Below are 13802 nucleotides of genomic sequence, written 5' to 3'. Positions count from 1 at the left end.
TTTGATTTGATCTTCAAATTTGGGTAACGGAGAAAGTTGTCTCACACTTCCAGAAAAAGCCACCTTTGACACAGTATTTAATATATTCAACACAACACCGCTGCTTTTCAAGCATTTTGTTTTCTTTGCTATTTTTGCGAAAAAAAATAGCAAATAATATTTCATTGGTTGTGTAAATTAATATCCAACAGTACACAGGTTTAATTAAATTTAAATTTGAATAACTATAATAGAGTAGTTATTAAAATTCTTCTAATTGCAGAATATTTAAAATTTTATATTTTTTTGACTAAATCTTTATTATTTTTAATAATTTTGTTAATGGAGTAGTGTGGTTTTTATCTTATTTTATTTTCTTTTCAATTATTCACGTGTATTAATAAAGATAAGGTTTTTTTAATAATATAAAAATAATGTTATAGTTAATGTAAAATTAAGAGTAACTTTTACGGTTATTATTGAGAACATGTTAATAATGAACTAGTCATATTCAAATAACTTTCATATCATTTATAATAAAGGAATGGTTTGTGTCACATCTTTTTATTTAACACTTTCAATAAAAAAATATTTTTATTTAATATTAAATATAACATCATTTTATATTAATTAATACTTCACATTTCTTAAAAAATAATTACAAATAAGTAATATAACAATCAAAATTTATGTGACTTAATTAATAAACAATTTATACGACAAAAATTAAATTAAAAATATCAAAATTTTAAATGCTTAATAAAAAAACTAATAAAACAAAAAATTATTATAAAGTTGAAAATTAATTAAACCAACTTTAAATTATATTATAGAATTACAAAATAACTTATAAAACGCTCTATCCTTTCTCTTTTGTATCACTCTATTAAGCATTTATTTTTATGTGGCTTTTAATTTTCTATTATTTATATAAATTATTACTAGGGGAATAAGGCACACAATATAATGCCATATACGACTTTTATACTCTCTTTCAAAGGAATAATAATTGATAAGTCATGCTTTCACTTTATGTGAAGAAGAAAAAGCTTCCACCTCTATTTTCCTTTTACTTTTTGAAAGTAAAATATTAAACCTGAAATCTATATTTTATTAGAATGAGAAATACAAAATAAATAAACAAATAAATAATATTGTGAATGGGTAAAAGTTAAGAGGAAGAACATAGAAATTCTGCACATTCGGATGCTTAAAATTAGTAAAATAGTAAACAAAGGATGAAAAAAAAATTATAAAAAAATTATTTAAAATAAATTTGACTTAAGAAAACAATGAATTTTGTTTACCAATATGAAAATATGTATTATATGTTATAAAAATTATATAGATTTACAAATTAAAGGAAAAAAAATCCAATGCTTTCACCTAAGTTTGTTCGCATATAACCTATTTAAATGCATGTTAATCTATTTGGTTCAAGAGTTAAAGCTATTGATTTTCGGAATTTTCAGATCCATTTGTTTAGCCCACATACTATATTATTTAGAAAACTACTCTTTTTTCACTTTAAAAAGTGGAAACTTAAATTAATTGTTTACGAGAAAAGAAAATAAACTCAATAGTTATCGTACATCGATGTAGAAAACATTGAATCAGAACTTTAGTATATATTTATTATCTTCTTCTTTTTTTTAAAAAAAAAAGAACTTTTAGTATATATTTATTATCTTCTTCTTTTTTTTTAAAAAAAAAACATTGTCATTAGCTGAAATTTGTTATATTTTCAATTATTTTATATTTTATATCACGCACGCATGCGAGATTTAAAAATAATTTAAATTTAAAAATATGTAGCTCTAATACGAGTATTTTTTCACTTAAAATCATTGGAATAACTTTTAAAAAATTTAATGAATTATGTTCTGTTTTCTTAACAAGGAACGGAATAAAGCAAAATGATTTTGACAGAATGAAAACTCATCTATCTTGAAAGTAAGATAGGTTCTCTTAAGTAAGTTAAGCCAAAAATCTATCTCACTTTTCTCATATAAAACAATAAGAACAAAATCAAATCTAATTAAGATTCATCATTATGTTATTTTATTTAATAATATTCATTCAAGCAATGGACTATTATAATATGGAAATTTTGTGGGAGGATTTTTGGTAAAAAAAATTATATTAATTAAGTAGTTAAGGGGGGACCAAAATTTAAAAAATGAACTTAATTGTAAAATAACTTTCTATGTTAAAACTTTGATAATTTATCTCACTTTCTAAAGTGTCTCTAACACTCATATGACTCCAGCCACAAATTTTTGAGTAATTTTTTTACGCACTTAGCTTTGTGGTTGAACATTTTGGTATAATTTTGACTCTCAATATTTGTCTGATGCATCTTTAATATGTTTTTCTTTACTGACATTGGGGACATTGTGACAACATCATGTGAAATGGGCATTGTATTTAGTTACTTAGGTTTTGTTGGAGCACAGCAATAAAATGCACAACCAACAAAAGTGTTTGGTTGGAGAGAGTAATTTAGTTTCTCTGTTTTGAACGTTTTCCATTGTCTTAGAGTACTTGCATTGCATGTGTTGATTGTGAATAGACACCACTATTATACGTATGTGGTTGATCGATTGGGAATATAGAATACTATGAGTCGATGTCAACATCAAGATGAAAAGCATCTACTTTTCTTAGAAATATTTGTGCAGAAAAGCCAGAGGGCCTAGCAGCACTGACATAATGCCCCAGAAAACAACCTCCATGGCCAAGCATAAAGTTCGAATGATGATTATGGGCCCAAAAACCCAACTATCCAACTTTGAAACTAATATGTTTGATATGATTTGTTCATGCATTTCTTAGAAATAATGTTGAAATGAAAAACAAAATGTCTTATTGAAGGATTTTCGAGATTGAACTAAATCATTTCAATTGCTATCTATTTGGTTGGTTGGGCGCATTACACATGTTTAAGGAAGGAGACAAGGTATACGAGGTTGATTTACAATCAAATCACTTTGTTCAGTGAAATTTTGAAACTCTTCCACCTTTATCCTAAACCCTAACTTATTTCTCAGCTTTTATTCTTCTTTCAAATTGGTGGTAGGTAGCCACTCATACTGTAAGCATCAAAGTCAAAATGGATTAACTTATTAAACAAACATAACAAACATCACATGTGATTTGAGTCCCATAAATACATTGGTGCATCACAATTTTACAACCTATGTCCTAAAAACTGCAGACAAAAAGTAGAAGAACAAAGATTGATAGAAAAGAAAACAATATTTGTTAAAGTATCTCAAACCTTGAGCTATCAATTTTATATAATGCTTCTAATTAAACTAACTTAACACACTAATAAATATTAATAAGTAATTTTTAATTCTCAAATCATTCATAATAAAAATATATAAAATTATAAAACTAATAAACTGTTGTAAATGTGATTAGTTATACATTTCAAATTATTGGGTGATAAAAAAAATTATATGAAGAAAATAAACTGTATTCATTTTTTCAAAAAGAATATAATTTATTATCCTCGTAAAAAATCAGTAAAATATTTATGTAAAAATACGAGCATGATGTCTTAAAATAAATAAATAAATAAATGTTATATCAAAGTTAAATTAAATAAATCATTTCGTTTCAAAATATATATATATATATATATATATATATATATATATATATATATATATATATATAATTTTAGATTTAATAAATTCTCTATATGATTTAAAATTAAAAAAAATCGTACGTCTCTTAATCCAAGAATCCGTAGCTAAAATTCATTTGCTGAGGGAAAGGTAATTGTTTATCCAAATTAAATTCATATTATGTATTGTGATCACAAAAATAAGAAAAACAAAATATCGTAAAAGTGTTTGATAATATTCATCAATAATTTATAAATAATTATGATAATTATAAATTTTTCTGATAATACCAATCGATAAATTATTAATAAAATCTTTTAATAAATATTATAATTTAGTATTTCTTTTTTCGTATTTTTTTCTTTTTTTTTCTTTTACTTTTTTTCTTGTCTTCTTCTCCTTCCACCATGGTTACTAATACCATTAGTTCAACTTCTCCTCTTTCCTTTTTTTTCTTATTTGTTTTCTTATTTATCTCCTTTAATATATAAAAAAACATTATTAAACTTGTTGAGAATTTAATGATAGAATTTATTAACAAAATTTACCAATTAAATATATTATTGATGCAAAAATATATATTGGAATTGGAATAGAGATTCTAATTTATCAATAATAAATTTATTATCTAGAAATAATTTTACAAGTAGTTTAAATTCTAAAATTAGTTGATAAAATGTATCATTAAATTTAGTTTTATCGATCTTTATTCTTATAGTAGTAATATTGTTTAGTCTGTTTGAGGTGAACCAAAAAATGCTTGTTTTTCAGTATTCCAAGGGAGAAACTCACACATAAACTTCCAAATTTAAAATCGATTCTATTTTGATTTTGTAACGTGAATTTATTTGAAACCATGACAAGGACGCAAATTTTGGAAGAACTTGTAATTAAGGTCAAATTGCAGTCGATGTGGATCATGGATCAGGCTCTATAAATTAGAGTAAGTTTTCCAACTCCAAGGAATAAAGTTAAACACCTTAACTTTAGTTACTGAGATGTATTGTACATTTTAAGATGAATGATTTACAGAGTTGGAACCCTCTCACCTCACCCAAGAAGGATAAAGAGCAAGTTGTTACATCACTCTTTAGTCAAAAAACTTAAGATAATAGATTTTGGATTCGGAGGTTTATCGTGGAGATACAAACACCAATGATATATGAATCTAACTGTATAAAGGATTAACACTACTCTTTATCCAAAAATTTTAAGACAATAAGTTAATGGATCTTTCATCTTTATACAATGTTATACTTTCTCATTTCTATCGAAAGTGGACTTTGACTCATAGTTAGATTCCACCAAAAGGTTCACTGAGATGTTTTGCTAAGTTCTCAACCGGGCCTTCTCCAATGACATATATAAGCTTGGAAGTAGAGACCAACCATCGCAAACATAGCAAGTCTACCATTCTTATAATTTCCTTCACCTTTAGAAGTGCAGCTTGGTCTGGATCCTTTGCTAGGCCCAATGGCTCGAATGGACTATCTCAGCAATAACAGCAACAATAAGATTGATGGGGATAGGTTTCCCGAAGTAGTGAACGTACCCCATCAAGAAGCAAAGCTCCGGCTGCATTAATGTAAGGCTGTTTTAAAATATACTATGTGTAAAAGCTTAACGATGCTCAATATGAAGGTAACAGATGGTATTTTTTCATGACAAGAACTCGAGTAAATTGAAGTTGTCTTGTTCATGTCAGAGAACTGACAGAAGTGTTGCTCGCAGGCTCCAGGTTAGTACCATGGCAACTTTTTCATATTTTATAGTTATTTAAGGCAAGGTGAAGTTTGGAAAATGTCTTTAAGACCCAACAAGTGAGTAAGTGATATATGGCCTTTGGAAACACTATTCATAGTTAGAAAAGAAAACAAGAATGTGTATGAGAACTATAAACAGATAGGCATTGTGTTGGATAGAAACAAAGTTCCACATCAAATAAAACAAGAGATGAATATGAGTTTATATACACATAAGATAACGAAGATACCTCTTCATTAATAAAAGGTCTTTTGAAATGTTACCAAAAGCAAATCCATGAGGTTTATCTTATCAGCATAGAGATCTATGTGTACGTGTGTTCCTTGTTGGCAACAACCTTTTTCTTTGGAGGAGGTGCGAACTTCTTCTTGGAAAAAAGAGCAACAACCTTGAAGGTAACAGGTGTAGATGGTGATGGAACAGACCTGGTAGCACCTCTCAGGCCGACGGGGAAAGACAATGTATATGTCTGGTATCTATGATGATATCACTTATTTGAAAAGAAAGAAACTTTTGTTTATAAATATAATCCCAATATATTTTGTCTAATTTCATATTCAAAATTATCATGTGTTATTTATTATTATAATAAAACATCGTAGTAAAGTTTGAAGGTGAGAATTAGAATAAATCAAACCATAGAAAAAATTATTGTATTTTTAGTCCTTACTAATGGAAATACTATGTATATGTCCGGTAGTTATGGTGTCATCAAGTATGTGAAGAGAAAGAAACATTATTGTAGGCCTAATACTATGTCCAATTTCATATTCCAAATTATTATGTGTTCATTCTATAAAGTTTGAATGTAAGAATTAAAATAAGTAGAATAAATTATTTGGTGTCTATTATATCATCACTTATGTGAAGAGAAAGAAACTTTGCCCATAAATGTAGGCTCAATATTTTGTCCAATTTTATATTCAAAATTATTACAAATTCTTGCAAATACACCTTCTTTTTGTTGTTGATTCTTTTACACTTGTGGTAGATATTTGTGTAAAAATAACGAGAATGGATGTCTTAAATTTATTACAAGTCTTAAACTAAGTTGTGTATTTGTCACACAACTTTTGTATGAAAATAATGTTCATGCCACACGACTTTGGAACTGGATTCTGAAAAGTAGAGTAGTGTTTGGAAAGCATGACTTTAAAGTATTTTTTATTGTGCTGAAGTCCTACATGTGTATAACAACTTTCAATTAAAATTTTACTATATTATACTGTAGCAACTTCAAAAATTGAACACTAAAATTAATTAAAAATCCAAAATTAAATATTAAATGAGGTATAAATATGCATTTATAAATTGGAATATTGGATTGAAATTGTGTGAGAGTATAATGACTTTTAATTAAAATTTTTAAATTAGAAAGTATGTATTTAACATTGGTACAAAATGGTCCAGCTAGATGTTTTGGCCCAACCCACCCTTAATATGCCAAAAATGAACTGATCGAACTTACCCCCCACCCAAAAATGGGTTAAAAATAGTAATCTGTCCCACCACTTTATTTTTAATTTTTAATTTTTAAAATTTATTTATATATATATATATATATATATATATATATATATATATATATATATATATATATACATATATATATACACACTATAAATAAATATTATCACCGTATTTAATTATATAAATATTTTCTAATTTTTTTAATTAATTAGTTAATAATTTTAATTAAATAAATTTAAATAATTATTACATTTAAATATTAAATTATTTTATTATAAATAATAATTATAATTTAATTGGTAAATGTTAATGATTTAAATTATATATTACATTTTAATAGAATTCATCTTTTAACTTAATTTTATTTTAAGTTTTAATTTAAAAAGATAAACTAATATAAAAATGGGCTAATGGGCTCGACATGATGGTGTGCCAGTTTGGTAGATCACTTAGGTCAAGAGTGTTTCATCCTACACCTCCAAGATCTCATCCTGCACCTCCAAAAATTCCACTTTTAACCTTCTGACATCTCATCATCATCCAGCACCTCCAACTTTTTCAAAACTTTATTTTTAACTCTAATAAATATTTTTCCATTTTCTTTTCTTTTTTATTAAAAAAATCTTCACTACCTTAACAATAATTTAATTTAATTTATTTTAAAATTTAAATATTATTTAAAATAATTTTTTATTTTAATAATTATTAAAATATAATTTATATTATAATAATAATTATATTAAAAACATAAAAGTAAATTAATAATAATAATAATAATAATAATAAATAATAATAATAAAAATAAATTTGATTTAACATATTCAAATATATTAAATTATAATAAAATATTAAAATAAATTAAATAATTATTAAATTTTAAATAAAAATGAAAATTTTAAAAAGCTTATTTATATATTAAAATCTATGAAATATGTTAATACTTTTCTTTTTATTTAAAATTTAATAAATATTAAACTTAAATAAAAATTATAATATGTACTTATTATATTTTTATATTTTAATAATTAATAAATATAATTTATATTTTTAAAATAGTTCTATTAAGAAAATTGAAAAATAATAACTAAAATAAAAATAAAAATAATATTTAAAATCATATTTAATATATTTAAATATATTAAATTATATTAAAATATTAAATTAAATTTAATAATTATTAAAATTTAAAAAAAACAAAATTTTGAAAAATTTGTTAATCGGATATCCATAAGAAGGTTTTTAAAATTTTATTTTATATATAAATTTTAATAATTATTTAATTTAATTTAATATTTTAATATAATTTAGTATATTTAAATATTTTATTTAATATAATTTTATTTGTTATTTGATAAATAACTGTTTTAAAACTTTGTTTATTATTTAAATTTTAATAATTATTTAATTTAATTTAATATTTTAATATAATTTAATATATTTAAGTATATTAAATATTTTATTTAATATAATTTACTTTTTTGTTATTATTTTTATTTTTTATTATTTTATTATTTTATTTTTAATATAATTATTATTATAACATAAATTATATTTTAATAATTATTAAAATATAAAATTATATTAAATAATATTTAAATTTTAAATTTAATTATTATTAAGGTGATACAAAGTCTTCTTAACAAGAAAAAGAAGAAAATAAAAATATATTTATTAAAATTAAAAATAAATTTTCTATAAAGTTAAAGGTGTAGGATAATGATGAGATGTCAAAAGATTAAAAGTGAAATTTTTGGAAGTGCAGGATGAGATCTTGGAGGTGTAGGATGAAACACTCTTAGGTCAAAATAGATTGACGATTTGAAATATATTATTTATGCAATATAATTTAATTGTATTTTAAGGTGGTACATGACAATTTTTTGATAGGCCAGAGTTCCATTAACGTAGAATTGTTGTATTTCTAAGTTAGAGCTCTTATACTAAAATAATATTAATAAAAAACTTAGATCAATTATAAAAAAAGAGAATAATTTTTAAAAATATTGTAGTTTTTATAAAATAAATGAAATTAACTTTTTTTATAACTCGACCTTTTATTTTTTAAAATAATGAAATTTCATTCATAAATACTATTTATATTTTTAACTATTTTTTAAAATCTTGAAAATAAAATAATAGTAAAGATAATCTTAAACTTTAAAAGAAATAAATAAAAGGAAACCAAAATTTTGTGGGCGGTAGGAAATGAGCTGATTTTAGTGGAGGTTTAAGTTGTTGTTCACTTAAATAGATTTTGGGGAGAGTGATTGAATGAATTTGAAAAGATTTAAAGATAATTTTGTTGTTGTTTATTTGAGTCGATTTTGGAGGTAAGTGAGAGTGAATCTGAAAGTAAGTTTTTTTAATCTGTCACATCAATCAAATTATACACTAATTTTCACAAACTTTACTTCCAAATTTAATTTCACTTACTTCCAAAATTCACTCAAATAAATAATAAAAAGTTTTTTAAATTCATTCACTCACTATATTCCAAAAAAAGTGTATAAAAGTTAAATGTTTTGTTTTTGTTAAAATTTGTCATCTATTTATTGCTGATATGTTTCTTCAAGAGTATTAATTACTGTAATTAATGCACTCTATCTATATTAAAAGGTTTAATAATGACATGAATTAAGAAGTTTGTACTCATATGCCGCTAATATTAAATAGTTTAAGTAAACGCTTCTATTACGTGGACACGCTTTTTAAACATAAGCATCCAAAATACACCTCTTCAAGTGATATTCTCTCTCCTTACTTTTTAAACTACTCCTTGTTTTCAAGTTTTAAGAAAATATTAATTATATGTTATTTTTAAGAATTTTCAATATTAACTAAGTCAATGATATAATTGAAAAAAAACGTTATTTATAAATTTAGGAATTTTCAATATTAAACAAATGTTTGATTTTAGCATTTGTTCACCAGAAACATTTTCCCATAAACTCACCTAATTAAGGTGATTATTGCAAAGAAAAAACAAACACACACACAAAAAACAAAAAAAAAGAGTAAGCTAAAGTACCAAAGGAGCATTCACAATATCATAATTATCATTACAATTAAACAATATAGAAATAACCATATTAACTCTCAAATAAACCTAAATATAAAAATAATCTTTAGATTTGACCCTCCGAATACATGTATTGGTGTCAAACTATTTAGAGACCTGCGCATGTGTCGTAAAACAACATATCACCCAAATTACCATACAAGGTTAATCTGTCAAACACCTAACCCTAGGTTAAGGATCTCCTACTACTCCTCACGACATAACCACCCCTTTTTACTTGAGATTGAATGAATATTTGAGTGTTAGAAACATTCTCTCATTTCAAAGCTTCTACAACAATACACTACACACAAACAAAACACTAGGATATTCCTCATGGAATTCCTTTAACCACATACTTAAACGAAATACACTTTAATCATTACTATTCACAGGCATTCATATAAACCTCAAAAGTAACACATAACATCATAATAACCAACTCAAAGCAACCAACAAAAGAAAGCAAGAAAAAAAACATGAATGACCAGAAATAGGGTGCCCAGCAAAGAGACAGGGTGCTAGCAAGCCATACACCTTGCCTAGTGAGAGGACCTCTCCCCAACAAGTTAAGGGAAACAAAGGTCCAGACTTGTAGTGGAAAAGTGGTGCTCAATGTCCATTTCCACCTCTTAGCGTCCAAAAGTCAGAGAGCTCATTGACTTTGTGATGCCCAATGCCCAGGGTGGCACTAGCGTCTTGGAACCTAGTGGCTCTCGGGTTTGACAGCGCTCAACGTCACACAATGCCACTGAACACTATACTAGATGACAACAACTTATTTTTCTGATTTTAGTGCACCTTAGACTTATCCAAAAGACCAAATTGGTATCCTTGACACTAGAATTGATGCAAAAACATGTTTATGAGTGAAATTGAGTACCTATTTGCTCATTTAGTCATAAACAAGATGCATTAGATCAACCCAACCACTCAAAAACTCATATATTCAATTCTACATGTAATAAACCAAAAATGACCAAACTAAGTGTCTAAACAAGTCATAATTAACTCAAAAATAGATCCTAAATCTTTAGTTTCATCACAAAATAATTCCTTTAGATTTTCACTTGTAAAAACCCTCAAAATGGACCAGAAACTAGCTTAAAACTCAACCTATTGACTACCTTAAGATATAACAACTAATTTCATTAATTATAACCTTAACATATCATCTCAAGTTTTTCAAAACAAGTAATAATTAACCAACATTCATAATAATACTATTTCAATTCAAATAACACACATATAATTCAATTCCAAGCAATTATATCACACACAACAAAATCTCAAACAAACTCAATCTTTTAATCAAACTTAAGCATACAAAATCAGATAATCAAAGCATTAAAACAATAGATAAGAGGTATTTAACTTTCCTTACTTGACAGATGACCAAACCGTTCTAGAGAATTTAAAACAACCTCAAATGCATAAGAAGTCCTATTTGCTCCTATGAGCTACCTAATCATGATTAGGATATACTATTAGGATCATTGATCAACAAATACTCAAATTGAAAACTCAAATTGAAGACTAATAAGACACATGCAAACTAAGGGGATCCACGTACAACAAATATAAAAAAAACCAAATAAAGGAGTTGAAAACTCAATTTACTAAAACGAAAAATTTGATTAGTCTATATTCAAGAGCTCGTCATAAGAATAAATTATACGATCTCGATTTTTCAATTAAACGAACAAGGGGGAAGAACCCTTGAAGAGAAGTCAAAAAGCTTTAAAGGAATCATTTTTAGATAAATGATGTGTTTTAAAATAATAACTCTTTCGTAATTAAACTATTTATAATAAAATTATTTTTAAATACTTGCTAGCCATTCCACCAAGGTATGTCAATCCAGATGCCTTTAAATCCATTCTTCCTATTTACTTTTGTTTGTTTTTGTAGCTGATATATTTCACTTCTTATTTGTTTAAGTAGATTTTGGTCATGGTCAAGGTTTACGGGTAATGTTGTTTGTGACAGTCAATAATATGTCTGAACTTTTAATAGTGTAATATTACATGTAAGAGGTAAGCCCATCATCTCAATGATGGAAGACATTCGTATGTACCTCATAAAGAGATGGGCAACAAATAGACAGAAAATAACTTCATATGAAGGCAGTCTTTGCCCAAAGATTAAAAAAAGATTTGAAAAGGAATTTCACTTGACTAAATATTGGATACCTAGGTATGTGCACATGACTACATTAGCATATGGACTTCTTTATATTTTAAATTTTGTACTATAAATACTAATTTAAATTGGTTATCATTGTAGTTGGTCAGAACAAAAAAAAATTGAGGTCAGACACACTTCAATGATGAGTGAGAAGTATGTGGTTAACATAGATAAAGTGGAATGTAGTTGCAGAAAGTGAACTTTAACCGGCATTCCATGTTGTCATGCACTAGCTGCCATGACATTTATCAACATCAATGGAGAAGACTACATCCCACATTGGTTTACAAAGTCAACATACCAAGAAACATACATTCCAATGATATACCCTGTCAATGGTCCTCAGTTGTGGGAAATGACTTCTCAGCTGTGGGAAATGACTTCTCAGCCTGATGTTTTGCCTTCACCTAAAAGGGTGTTACCTGGTAGACCAAAAAAGAAAAGAAGGCTAGAGGCTTGGGAGTTAAAGAAGGATGACACATAACTCAACCAAAATGGAACTCGTAAGAGATGTTCCATATGTAGACGACTTGGTCATAAAAGAAATAGTTGCCCACAAGCTCCTCCAACAAACCAAAGTCAATCTCAATCAAGTCAGCAACCTCAAACCCAAGTTGAACAAACTCAGCCAACTATTGGACCAAGTCAGCTTACTCAATGCGTATTGGAACAAACTCAGCCATCTACAACAGGAGTTTAGAAGTGATTTAGAACTGACTTTATGTTTAGCTTAAGTATGTGTAACTTAAGTAATGACTATTTTGTAAACGTTGACATGTATTTCGAGACCAATTTTGAATTGGTTATTTGGTAAACTGTGAGATGTGCATTTCAAGTCCAATTTGTAAATTCAATGACATATTCTCTTTTGGATGTGCATTTCAAGTCCAATTTGTGATTATGATGTAATTATGAATGATGTTTGGATGATTATAATTTACATTTCAATGACAGATTCTCTTTTGGATGTGCATTTCAAGTTCAATTTCTGATTATATTGTCATGACAGGGCAATGGTTCTTTGTTGTGATGTATACTCATGTTACAACTTACACTTAATTTGTCATGTCAATGTCAAATTTCTGAATATATTGTCATGCTTTTGATTTCGTGTTGCTTTGGTCCAATGCAATTTCAGAAGTCACTTCCTTATTTTATTGTCAGTTACACATCACTTCCTCATTTTATTGTCATTTCAATGTAATCATCAGTGTGCTTATGTTCTATATATCACACAAAATGTAAATTGAAACCATAATTTCATATGCTTCAATTCAGATTTCACATTCATTTCAAAACATCATATTACAATAAGCCCAAAATGTTTTTCACATAAACTGTCTAATAGAACACATCATGGACTTTTAAACAAAATACATACAAGAATGATGTTAATGAACCCCATAAAACATATCATCGATATTAACATCTTCTCCCTTTTCTGACAATCCATAACACATTTCTCTAGGCTATTAATCTTTCTCCGTTGCTTAGCAATAGTACTAGCAGCATCATCTACATAATCTTCATTACGCCATTTAAGGAAATTGCATCCTTGAAGTTCTTCATTTCTTGTTCGCTGTTCAAAGTATCCAACCAGAAAAATTTCATTAATCAACAAATTTTTTTATCACAAACATTAAATTACAAACCTTGTAATTAGGGCAACCCCAAAATTGCTTCCCATCGTTCTTAACTATTTTTTCCAC

This window comes from Vigna umbellata, chromosome 8 (assembly GCF_029865625.1).
Source record: "Vigna umbellata cultivar VRB3 chromosome 8, Vumbellata_1.0, whole genome shotgun sequence".
Lineage (NCBI taxonomy): Eukaryota > Viridiplantae > Streptophyta > Magnoliopsida > Fabales > Fabaceae > Vigna > Vigna umbellata.
This window is presented reverse-complemented; position numbering follows the sequence as displayed.